The 13,466-nt window shown below is 42.6% G+C and overlaps 1 protein-coding gene across 1 annotated transcript in view; it reads left to right on the top strand.

The window, feature by feature from the left end:
- Positions 1 to 13,466, top strand: part of cd276 (CD276 molecule) — a 122,064-nt gene that overhangs the window by 7,183 nt on the left and 101,415 nt on the right. Inside the window, exon 2 of the transcript XR_007181688.1 lies at positions 71 to 193. The gene's annotated coding sequence lies outside the window, so the exon portion shown is untranslated. The remainder of the gene's footprint in view (positions 1 to 70; positions 194 to 13,466) is intronic.

The following is a 13,466-nucleotide window of genomic DNA, read 5'->3' as shown; positions in this document are numbered from 1 at the left end:
CACACACACACACACTCTTCACTCTTCCTCACCGTCAGGTTAATCAGCCTCTCTCTGTTTTCTCCCGCAGTGCCGTGATTGAAGGATCTGCCCCGCTGTTACACACACGCTCTCGGTCGGATCACACACACTCCGCTCACCGTCGCCATGTTGGCCCTCCTGTTGTGCGCTCTGCTGGCTGTGCGCTCTCACGGTGGGTGACGCTTCTCTTCCCTACATGCTGATTAGCCAAAGATCACGACCTGTGAACTGGAAACACACACACAGTTACAGCGACAGCGGCTCAGGCCCACAACAAACAAACAAACAAACAAACAAACAAACAAAGACAGAAATGAACAAACAGTGGAGCTGTACAAAATCATGGGAACATTACACTAATATCCAAACGTTTGGAGTCAGTAAGATTTTTTTAAATGAACTACAAAACAGAGACAGGAAACTCTGACTAAACATAAAAGTCCAAAACGACACGTGACAACGTTGATGCAATTTCATTAGGTTCCATGTATCTAAAATCATGCATGACATTGACATGTTCTGAAATGTCAAAGTTTGCACTCATGAAAAGGATGAATGTGTCTGTGAAATTTGGTTTCATAGACACTCAGCATGAAAAAAGATGTGACCTTTCCACATTAAAATTCCATCAGAGGCTTAAATAGCGTATTCTTCGTTAAATTTGCATATGACATAAAGGGATTCGTGTGTAAGATTGGATTCAAAATGAGCTCTGTAATTGGTTAATATCTGCCTCTCTGCTGGTAAAAAAAATTTAAAACTGTCCCTCTATACAAACACACAGACAGCTGTGTAAAATGGGAAATGTCAAAAATGTATTTAGGAAAGTTTAAAAATCCAATCTGTGAATTTTAAGGAGAACCTGGAGAGAAAAGAGAGAGGAAGACAGAGAACAGGGTTTTTCCCCTGACTCAGATGTTTGTGTCGGGGTGTGGTGTCTGAACTCAAGCCACAGTTATGGCTCTGTTTTCTATCCCTCAGTTTAATCCTCAGTATAGATGGCGACTGCAGCGTCCACTATGAGCTTTATTCCTGAGAGGATCCTCAAAGTACGTAAGGAGTATCTAAAATACAATCCAAGAAGTTTCTCAACTTTTACCTTTCAACAGAAGAGCATAACGCAATATACAAGACATGAATTGGGTCCTAGGATGTATGAGCTCATATGCTTTCGTAATATCATTCCCAGTTTCTCCATTTGTCTGTGTTTCCAGCACATATGTGCTACACTATAGTTACAGCTTCGGACCTGCGATTGGATGCTTGCTAATGCGGTCGCCTAAAGTTTAGGGAAAAACTTTGGAAAACAGTTTGGAATCTTAAACACAGCCGTAGTGACACTGAGTACATGTGCAGCTCTGATGTGAACTATTGGATGTTTTCATGACCTTTTTGCCTTTAATGACAGGACAGTAGAGACACAAAATGACCCGAGGTGGATTTGAACTTCGCCGCACATGCACTAGGCCACGTGTCTGACCGAAATCTCATTGACCAAATCGTAGCTAAGCCCTGGCAGTCTGTTCTGGCCTTAATAAACCCCTTGTTATTTTTCTCCAAATTGGGTGGATTTGCTCAAACATAAGTAGATAGAACCGGTAATTAAAGCCAAGTGCGCATCACAAGTCATCGCACTTTGATGTTTTAAGTCTGCGACCAGTCTGTGACAAAAATCCCTAGGTCTTAGCAGCAAGTGACATCAACACTTTTCTAGTGTTGTGAAACACACTGCGACTTGTGAAACTGATCTGGAGTCCTCAGGTGTGCACATTACACTGTGTCCTAACCAGACGTGACGCAATACGATTCCAGCCACGGCAAAATCAATCCCAAAACACAGCCAATCAGAAGAGGGCGGAGTCTCTCGAGTGCAGTGCGCATGCAGATAGACTCCGCCCACAGGCTCTTCTGATTGGCTGTGATTTTGCATTGACTAGTCTATCTGCATTCGCACTGCACTCGCAACAAAATCAATCCAAAATTTGTCAATCAGAAGAGCGTGTGGGCGGAGTCTATCTGCATTCGCACTGTACTCGCAACAAAATCAATCCAAAATTACAGCCAATCAGAAGAGCCTGTGGGCGGAGTCTATCTGCATGCGCAATGCACTTGCAACAAAATCCAAAATTACAGCCAATCAGAAGAGCGTGTGGGTGGAGTCTCTCTGCATGCGCACTGCAGTCGCAACAAAATCCAAAATCACAGCCAATCAGAAGAGCGTGTGGGTGGAGTCTCTCTGCATGCGCACTGCACTCGCAACAAAATCAATCCAAAATCACAGCCAATCAGAAGAGCCTGTGGGCGGAGTCTATCTGCATGAGCACTGCACTCGCAACAAAATCAATCCAAAATCACAGCCAATCAGAAGAGCCTGTGGGCGGAGTCTCTCTGCATGCACACTGTACTCGCAACAAAATCAATCCAAAATCACAGCCAATCAGATGAGCCTGTGGGCGGAGTCTCTCTGCATGCACACTGTACTCGCAACAAAATCAATCCAAAATTACAGCCAATCAGAAGAGCGTGTGGGTGGAGTCTCTCTGCATGCGCACTGCAGTCGCAACAAAATCCAAAATCACAGCCAATCAGAAGAGCGTGTGGGCGGCGTCTCTCTGCATGCACACTGTACTCGCAACAAAATCAATCCAAAATTACAGCCAATCAGAAGAGCGTGTGGGTGGAGTCTCTCTGCATGCGCACTGCAGTCGCAACAAAATCCAAAATTACAGCCAATCAGAAGAGCGTGTGGGCGAAGTCTATCTGCATGCGCACTGCACTCGCAACCAAGCGTGTGGGCGAAGTCTATCTGCATGCGCACTGCACTCGCAACCAAGTCAATCCAAAATCACAGCCAATCAGAAGAGCGTGTGGGCGAAGTCTATCTGCATGCGCACTGCACTCGCAACCAAGTCAATCCAAAATCACAGCCAATCAGAAGAGCGTGTGGGCGAAGTCTATCTGCATGCGCACTGCACTCGCAACCAAGTCAATCCAAAATCACAGCCAATCAGAAGAGCGTGTGGGCGAAGTCTATCTGCATGCGCACTGCACTCGCAACCAAGTCAATCCAAAATTATAGCCAATCAGAAGAGCGTGTGGGTGGAGTCTCTCTGCATGCGCACTGCAGTCGCAACAAAATCCAAAATCACAGCCAATCAGAAGAGCGTGTGGGCGAAGTCTATCTGCATGCGCACTGCACTCGCAACCAAGTCAATCCAAAATTATAGCCAATCAGAAGAGCGTGTGGGCGGAGTCTCTCTGCATGCGCACTGTACTCGCAACCAAGTCAATCCAAAATTACAGCCAATCAGAAGAGCGTGTGGGCGGAGTCTCTCTGCATGCGCACTGCAGTCGCAACCAAGTCAACCCAAAATCACAGCCAATCAGAAGAGCATGTGGGCGGCGTCTATCTGCATGCGCACTGCAGTTGCAACAAAATCAATCCAAAATTACAGCCAATCAGAAGAGCATGTGGGCGGAGTCTCTCTGCATGCGCACTGCAGTTGCAACAAAATCAATCCAAAATTACAGCCATTCAGAAGAGCGTGTGGGCGGAGTCTCTCTGTAAGCGCTGCACTCGCAACAAAATCATTCCAAAATTACAGCCAATCAGAAGAGCATGTGGGCGGCGTCTATCTGCATGCGCACTGCAGTTGCAACAAAATCAATCCAAAATTACAGCCAATCAGAAGAGCGTGTGGGCGGAGTCTCTCTGCAAGCGCACTGCACTCGCAACCAAGTCAATCCAAAATCACAGCCAATCAGAAGAGTGTGTGGGCGGAGTCTATCTGCATGCGCACTGCGCTCGCAACAAAATCAATCCAAAATCACAGCCAATCAGAAGAGTGTGTGGGCGGAGTCTATCTGCATGCGCACTGCGCTCGCAACAAAATCAATCCAAAATTACAGCCAATCAGAAGAGCGTGTGGGCGGAGTCTCTCTGTACGTGCACTGCATTCGTAACCAAATCGACAAGTACATAATCAAATTAAATAATATTTTGTTATTAAAAATAAATACTGAGTGACTCAAACAATCTTTGTCATAGAATACACTTGTTTGTTCACAGTTTGATCGTTCCTTTCATCACATATTGCTGTTGGACAAAAACTCTAATTAACATGGAAAAGACGCCTTCTTTCACATTTAATGCGTCTGGTTAGGACACAAAACCAAAAATTTGATATGTGTAATTAACAAATAGTTAATTAATAATGCATTTTTTAATGCATTTTCCCCCCAAGTCAAGTCAAAATGTATTTCTATAGCACATTTAAAAGCAAGAGTTGCACCAAAGTGCTGTACAATAAAACATTAAACATATAAAAAGAAAGCTTTAAAGAAAAACATGCAGCTTATAAAATATAAACACATTAAACAGAATACAATCAGAACACTTAAAGCCCTTAAACTAATCTTAATCAAAAGAAAGAGAGAATAAGATTTAAGAGCTGATTTTAAAATAGCTAGTGAAGGAGCAGACCCAGAGCGCGCAGCTTTAATGCACACTGTCCAGACTCGAGAGAGAGCAGCAATGAGCTACAGAAAAGTTTGTTGAGTCTCTCCGTCTGACAGATCACAGTACTGAAGTGTGGCCGGTGATATGACATGTAACACCAACACATTTCTCGAACCGCTCTGATGCAGTGTTGTAAGCAGCTGCTCTTGTGTGAAAATAATCCTCATTTCTTTCTCTCCCCGATGCATTTTCTCAAGATCTGCTAACTACAAACTTCATTGCTTTTATTTGGAAGTTTTTCCACATGTGTGAAAATTGAGCTTTGGGATCATCGCAGTGGCCAATTTGTATCCTTTCTTAAAACTCAAAAAATCGGAAAGGAGATCATGCATTGCACGCTCACAACAGGGTCTGCAGTGGTTGATGTTGGAGGTAAACATCCCTCTCTCAGGACGTGATGCTTATTAAAACAGAGCGCATTACCCAGTATGAGGCTGCAGATTATATCAGCAGATTTCACATGTAGTCCTCTGGGAATCAAGACCAGACCTGATGTGCGTGATGTGCCGAGATTGCAGTTTCACAGAGGGAAAGAGAGGGAAACCTGTCTCTCTCTCTCTCTCTCTCTGTGGTTTCTCATCTCTCCCTCACTCCATTCATCTCTCTTTGACTTTCTTTCTTTTTTTCTTCTCATAATATTTTGCAAAGAAATTCAAAGGGAAATTAACTGAAAAGATGTATAGCTTGAATGCAGTGTAAGTCACTTTGGATGAAAGCGTCTGTCAAATGCATGAAAGTAAATTATGTAGTTAGTTATTTAGACTTAATATCCAGAATTTTTTAGTACAGTGACAATATAAAAGCATATGAAAGAATAATATAATATAATATAGTATAATATAATATAATATATGAGCAATATCACACTTGTATCCGTGCAATATGGCTGTATATCAGCACGGCTGTGATTCAGCTGTAGGTCGCACGGCTACGAGTGTGATATTGCGTTTATACAACAGTTCGCTGGCACAAGTGTGATAAATAAATAAGAAATAACAATGGTGTCTTTAAATCCCTCTTTTGTGCAGAACTACTTTCTTCCGCCACAGATTAAAATCTCAAGTTGACAGTTTGACCAAGCCTCCGTTACTAATTCTGAAACGTCACTTTAGAACTAGTAACAAAGTAACGTTGAGTCCCTCCATTGAAACTCATTGTATTTTGTATTCGATAGAGAAAGATCGCCTGAGCGAGCATTACCTGTGTCTGATATAATATTATATCCATTATAAAAATTTGTTTGAATGTGAGCTGAGTTTAGTGAATTTTCCATAACATACAGTGCTAAAACAATGTCCTTTGTTTACAAAAGTCCCTTTCAATTTAAGAGTCTCTTGTGACTGACTCATTCACTCGTTTGCCGCCATCTAATGGTGTATTAATGTAACCTTTACTCAATCCATATTACGCACTAATGGACCCTTTCTCAATACCAAACACAACCTATTATTCATATTAAATAATATTTATTGAAACAACAACAATAGCCATTATAAATAACAATAGGAAATAAACACAATTGTACAATTCAATCAAACATACAAAAGCAGTGCTCTACAAGAGTTAAATATAGCCTTAATATTAAATTATTAAATTTAACATACCCCAATTTAATTTGCTCAGGAACAAGTAATAGATTAATAAGACCAAAGATTGCATGATTTATGTATCCAAAATGAATTATATCTCATGTTTAACCACTTTAAGAGCCAGCAATCCCCAAAGCACTAGCCGAGATGAAGCTGTTCTCAGCGGGTACTCGAGCACTGAATGACCGCTGATGGACTGGAGCTCACATCTCCGAAAACGTCTAAATAAATAGTAAAAATAGGTGCTATAATTAAATATGAGTCACATATTTCAGGTCTAAATAACTACATTCTTAAAAATCTCTTAAAACTACAGTTTGTGGTACAACAAGTGTAGTTTTCGTAAAAATTATGGTGGATTTGCTCGACCGCCATGACAGTCGCTTCAATATAAAATATAATGTAATATAATATGATATAATATAATATAATATAATATAATATAATATAATAGCATATACGGTCAGTTGTGTGTTGTTGGCAGATTCAGTGTTAATGCAGGGCCCGGAGGATGTTGTTTTCCCTAAGGCTGTTGTCTTTACAAGGACACAGAGCTCGTCTCCTGCAGCGGCTGAATGAATACAGAGATACTCACACAACTCTGTGCAACTTCTCTTTGATCATTTAAGGCTTAAGGCAAGATCAGCGGCCCTTTACCCAGATTAGCTCCACACCTGAAATGAAGATGATCATTCATGCTGTGCATCTCTAATAGGTTTATACTGTCAGAGAACAGGAACGGTTCATAACCTCGCAGTTCACTGCTTGGGCGGTAATACCATATATTTCCAAAAATCTAATATTCTGTGGTTGTTGTTTTTTTTTTTTTTCTCAGTCTGTGTAATTTTTTGAATGCATGTCGTTTAACATATATATATATATATATATATATATATATATGGGTGTATGGGTGTGTGTGTGTATATATATATATATATATATATATATATATATATATATATATATATATATATATATATATATATATATATATGCATTGCATAAAATCACAAAGACTGAAAAAAACAACCATATTATTATATTATATTATATTATATTATATTAATTATATTATTATATTTAAGGAAAAAAAAAAAAAATATATATATATATATATATGTGTGTGTGTGTGTAATATATATAATATATGTACAGTATGTATATGCAAATATTTCTTAAATATATCCATGTTTGTGTGTGTATTTAAATATACAAAATAAGTATACACCGCACACACACATATTTTATATTATATTATATTATATTATATTATATTATATTATATTATATTATATTATATTATATTATATTATATTTAATGCTGGACAAATGATTAATGGCAATTAATTAATCGCATCCAAAATAAAAGATTGTGTTTACATAATATATGTGTGTGTTGTGTGAATGTTTATATTTAAGAAAAAAAAAAAAAAAAAAAAAAAAAATATATATATATATATATATGTGTGTGTGTGTGTGTGTAATATATATGATATATGTACAGTATGTATATGCAAATATTTCTTAAATATATCCATGTTTGTGTGTGTATTTAAATATACAAAATAAGTATACACCGCACACACACATATTTTATATTATATTATATTATATTATATTATATTATATTATATTATATTATTGTTACGGATCCCTTGTTTCCCTGGACTCCATTTCCCAGAATCCTCCTGTTTCTTCACCTGCACTCACTTCCCTCGTCAGCTCCCCATCGTCACTCATCACCAGCACCTGGACTCTATTGTTAGCACTCCCTTTATATTGCACTCACTCCCTTCACTCCTCGTCCGTCTTGAATGTTGTATAGAGCGTATGTTTGGTTCTCTTTGCCTTTTGTTCAGTAAAGATTACGTGTGATTGTGGAAATCCGTATCTGCCTCTTCTCTACACCAGCATACCATAACAGAAAGACGGACCCAAAAACGACCGGATTTTCCACAAGGGAAAAAAAAAATAAAAAAAAAAAATAATGGAGACTTACACCGGCTCCCTGGATCCAGCTCCTCCAACGCCTCTCACCCTGACAGCCAGCGATCGCCTTATCGGGCTCCTGCAGGTAGGTCGTTCGCTGGAGAGGTATGTGGAGGAGTTCGTTGAGCTCGCTTATTTGTCTGACTGGCCTGAAGCAGTTTTGATCTCCCTGTTTCTGGATGGACTAGATGATGACACCATCCGTTTTAGTGAACCCGATTATCGTTTCTCCTTAAGCGAAACCATAAATTCCATTTTATGGTTAAATGATTCCAAATTTATCGTGGATTGGGTTCAGGATGGGTGTCTGTCTCTAGTCCATCCAGAGACACGGTTGGCCGGGCCAGTCAGTCAACCTCCGGCTTCCTCCGCATACCTTTCCTGCGAACTCCCTGCCTGCCCCATGCTGGACCCACAGTCCTCTACTGGGCCCAGTAAGCGGAGGAGGAGGAAGAAAGCGGCTCCAGTCTCTTCAGAGCCCGCTCCAGTATCTCCAGAGCACGCTCCAGTATCTCCAGAGCACGCTCCAGTATCTCCAGAGCCCGCTCCAGTATCCCCAGAGCCAGCTCCAGTATCTCCAGAGCCCGCTCCAGTCTCTCCAGAGCCTGCCGCTCCATCCCTGTGCGAGCTGCCAGATGATGCGGCCTGGCTAATAGACTTTTTCTCTGAGCCAAGTTCTCCAGTCTCCGCCGAGCCAAGTTCTCCAGTCTCCGCCGAGCCAAGTTCTCCAGTCTCCGCCGAGCCAAGTTCTCCAGTCTCCGCCGAGCCAAGTTCTCCAGTCTCCGCCGAGCCAAGTTCTCCAGTCTCCGCCGAGCCAAGTTCTCCAGTCTCCGCAGAGCCAAGTTCTCCAGTCTCCGCAGAGCCAAGTTCTCCAGTCTCCGCAGAGCCAAGTTCTCCAGTCTCCGCAGAGCCAAGTTCTCCAGTCTCCGCAGAGCCAAGTTCTCCAGTCTCCGCCGCCGAGCAAGCAGCGCCAGTCTCCGCCGCCGAGCAAGCAGCGCCAGTCTCCGCCGCCGAGCAAGCAGCGCCAGTCTCCGCCGCCGAGCAAGCAGCGCCAGTCTCCGCCGCCGAGCAAGCAGCGCCAGTCTCCGCCGCCGAGCAAGCAGCGCCAGTCTCCGCCGCCGAGCAAGCAGCGCCAGTCTCCGCCGCCGAGCAAGCAGCGCCAGTCTCCGCCGCCGAGCAAGCAGCGCCAGTCTCCGCCTCCGAGCCCTCAGCTCCAGCCGCCGCCGAGCCCTCAGCTCCAGCCGCCGCCGAGCCCTCAGCTCCAGCCGCCGCCGAGCCAGCCGCTCCTACTATGAACTGTGTGTTTGTATCCTCCAACCCAAAGACTGTTTTCCCTCCCTGCCTCCCTCTCCCGCCTCCTTCCATTTGTCTCTACACGTCACCTCCACCTCAAGCCCCCTCGCCCAGATCTCCACCTCGGACCTCTGGGCGATTACCTACACCCTGGCTCCAACCTCCCTCGTCTCCACCGTTGCCCATCAGTCCTCCAGCCTCACAAGTCTCCATCCTGCCCCCGTTCACACCTTGGTCCCTCGTCAGCCTGCCCTCCCCTCTGGACTGCACTCCTCCGTCTCCGCTCCGTCCCTCCGTCCCTCGTTTCCAGTTGGCTTCCTCACTCCCCCTGGTGTTCACTCTGTTGTCTGTCGTCTGTGTTCAACTGCGGCCTTCTGGAGCCCCGGCTGCGCTTCGGTCGGTGGAGCCGCTGGTTCCGCCATCTCCCGCCGGTCCTTCAGCGCCGCCTGGGCTCGGCGACAATTCGGCTTCGGCTCCTGACCCGCAATGGCCGCCCTCGGCTCCTGACCCGCCATGGCTGCCCACGGCTCCTGACCCGCCATGGCTGCCCACGGCTCCTGACCCGCCATGGCTGCCCACGGCTCCTGACCCGCCATGGCTGCCCACGGCTCCTGACCCGCCATGGCTGCCCACGGCTCCTGACCCGCCATGGCTGCCCACGGCTCCTGACCCGCCATGGCTGCCCACGGCTCCTGACCCGCCATGGTTCTTGGACCTGCCCTGGAGACCTCCACTCCAGTCTACTCCTCCCCCTGCTCCAGTTTGAGGTCTCCAGGGCGCCCGCCCCCCTCCCGGTTGTTACATCTACGGCGCGAGGACGCGCCTACCGGGAGGGGGAGGTACTGTTACGGATCCCTTGTTTCCCTGGACTCCATTTCCCAGAATCCTCCTGTTTCTTCACCTGCACTCACTTCCCTCGTCAGCTCCCCATCGTCACTCATCACCAGCACCTGGACTCTATTGTTAGCACTCCCTTTATATTGCACTCACTCCCTTCACTCCTCGTCCGTCTTGAATGTTGTATAGAGCGTATGTTTGGTTCTCTTTGCCTTTTGTTCAGTAAAGATTACGTGTGATTGTGGAAATCCGTATCTGCCTCTTCTCTACACCAGCATACCATAACTATTATATTATATTATATTATATTATATTATATTATATTATATTAATTATATTTAAGGAAAAAAAATATATATATGTGTGTGTGTAATATATATAATATATGTACAGTATGTATATGCAAATATTTCTTAAATATATACATGTTTGTGTGTATTTAAATATACAAAATAAGTATACACCGCACACACACATATATTATATTATATTATATTACAGTATATTATATTATATTATATTATATTATATTATGTTATATTATGTTATGTTATATTATATTATATTATATTATATTTAATGCTGGACAAATGATTAATGGCAATTAATTAATCGCATCCAAAATAAAAGATTGTGTTTACATAATATATGTGTGTGTTGTATGAATGTTTATATTTAAGAAAAAAAAAAAAAAATATATATATATATATATATATATATATATTTCATAATAATTTCAGTCTAAGATTTATTATTATTTTTATTAGTATAATAATAATATAATTCTATTCTTTGTCGTGCTGTGCTGTCTTTTTTTATTATTTTTGTATACTTTATTGTTTTAAGAAATTTGTAATTAATTTTTGAAAAGCTGCCTGATAAAATGTTCAACTTTGGAAATGTAACGGACAGCGATGACATCATGTATATTCTGCATATCAAATAGAGATCGGTCCGATTTTCTTTGCATTTACACAGAATTAGAACCTAAAATCTTCATTTCTGCAGCCTTGCAAGCATCAATGTTTCTTCCAGTAATTGCAGATCTCGTCGTCTTCTGCTTCATGGTCCCATTTTCACATGATCTGTTTCTCCACTTCATTGCATTTTAACTGTCAGCTTTTTTGTCTCCATCTCTCATGTTTTTGAGGGGATTTTCTCAGTCAGAGCTTCATCTACATCAGCACTGAAGAGAGAGAGAGAGAGCTGGATATTTATGAAATGATATTTACACAGTGAATGTCATTATGTTTTGACAATATCATCCTATCGGACCAATAAAGCCCTTTGAGCAGAACTTAATCTCATAGGAAGAGGGGGAAAGGAAGTCTGGAGGCAGGGAGGGAGAGCGGGATACGGAACGAGTGCAGAGGTGTTATTATGTTTCGACAATACACTGACATATCAGACCCATAAATCTTATTCAAATGGAAATCAATCTCTCACATACAGTGTGTGAAGGAGAAAGCGAGAGCAATAAGGGCAACCGGATGATTAGATCGTCCCTGTGTCACTGCATGTGTGGTCCGGTGTTACCCATGATGCTTTGTGTTGGTAATGTCACAGAGGAAACCCCTACCTCTCTGTCAGATATGTGGCCTTGCAAATTACTTCTTTTGTAGGTCGACGACAGTGAGAATTGAAAATCAAAAGGCGATTTTAAGTTCATTTGGAGTTTCATTGTGGGCTGGATGCCGTCAGAAGTGTCTGTCAGAGATGTGCAGGTTAGTGAAGTGACCAAATGTATAATTTCAACCTGACAGTCAATAAAATGAGCAAAAATTCCAAGCACCTAGCAACCATCCAGAACACCCTAGCAACTGCATCACAAGAACACCTTAGCAACCTCATAGCGACCACCCAGAATACCCTAGAAAACGTATAGCAGCTCAGTAAAAACACTCAGCCTCGCATCACTGTTCTGAGATCTGCAGAAGCTCGTCTCTCTGTGTTCGTTTGCATGGACACATTTAAAGCAGAGTGTGATTTCCTGTTCACACCACTGGGGGGCGATACTGCCTCACTAGTGCGACTGTGATTGACACTGTCATGAGCCTTACACAGTTCTGTAGCCTTTATGATTCTTAGCCAGAAATTACCTTTATTACTTTAAATTGTGTGTTTGTGTGTGTGAGAGAGAATGTGTGTGTGTGTGTGTGTGTGTGTGTGTGTGTGTGTGTGTGTGTGTGTGTGTGTGTGCGTGTGTGTGTGAGAGTTGATGGAGGTCTGATAAAGCCCGAGTCTCTTATCGAGCTCTTTAAAATGAGCTGCATGTCTCTCCACAGGTAGATATTGAGCAGTGTGTTTTTCAATGATATTGAGCGCTGTTATTCCAGGCTTTGTGTGTTTGTAAGAGTGTGCATGTTCTGCTCGTCTGTGTGTGTGTGTGTGTGTGTGTGTGTGTGTGTGTGTGTGTGTGTGCGCTGACGGGCCTTTGAGGTCTGGCAGGACTGATATTGGTCTGAAGAGTGTGTTGTGTTAGCAGAAGAGAGGCAGGACCCTCTGTTATTGAACCTTGATGCTTTACAGCTCGTGTTATGAAAGACGGAGAGAGAGAGAGAGAGAGAGAGAGAGGGAGGGAGAGAGAGGGAGGGAGGGAGAGAGAGGGAGGGAGGGAGAGAGAGGGAGGGAGGGAGAGAGAGAGAGAGAGAGAGAGAGAGAGAGCAGGGGATGGAAACGGAGAAGAAATAGTGGCACTTACAAAAACATTTACAGTTATTTTTTTTAACTGTTAAAATACATAATCTCAGTTTAAAGTCACCATGAAATCAAAATAATTGTGTTGGCTTGACAAGGAAGCAGATTTCCTGGAGTTTTCAGCTGATTCATCTCTTCTAACTGATCCTCATGATTCCGTTCAACAGACGATCAAAACTACGAAAACCCCACAGACTTTCATTGAGGCGTCAAGACTTTTGCACAAAAAGACTTATAGAGTATTTAAACTGTCTATCACTAGCAAAGACATGCTAATCATATTAGTAACATACTAATTCATGCTAACCATGTGCTAAATCATGCTAGCAATGTGTAAAATCATGTTAGAAACATATTAGCAACATGCTAATTCATGCTAACAATGTGCTAAATCATGTTAAAAACATGCTAGCAACATGTTAATTCATGCTAACCACGTGCTAATTCATGTTAGCAATCTGTTAAATCATGTTAGAAACATATTAGCAACATGCTAATTCATGCTAACAATGTTCTAAATC

Source organism: Megalobrama amblycephala, linkage group LG19, assembly GCF_018812025.1.
Source record: "Megalobrama amblycephala isolate DHTTF-2021 linkage group LG19, ASM1881202v1, whole genome shotgun sequence".
Classification (NCBI taxonomy): Eukaryota; Metazoa; Chordata; class Actinopteri; order Cypriniformes; family Xenocyprididae; genus Megalobrama; species Megalobrama amblycephala.
The sequence above is the reverse complement of the archived record's forward strand: the minus strand, read 5'-3'. Positions and strand labels throughout refer to the sequence as shown.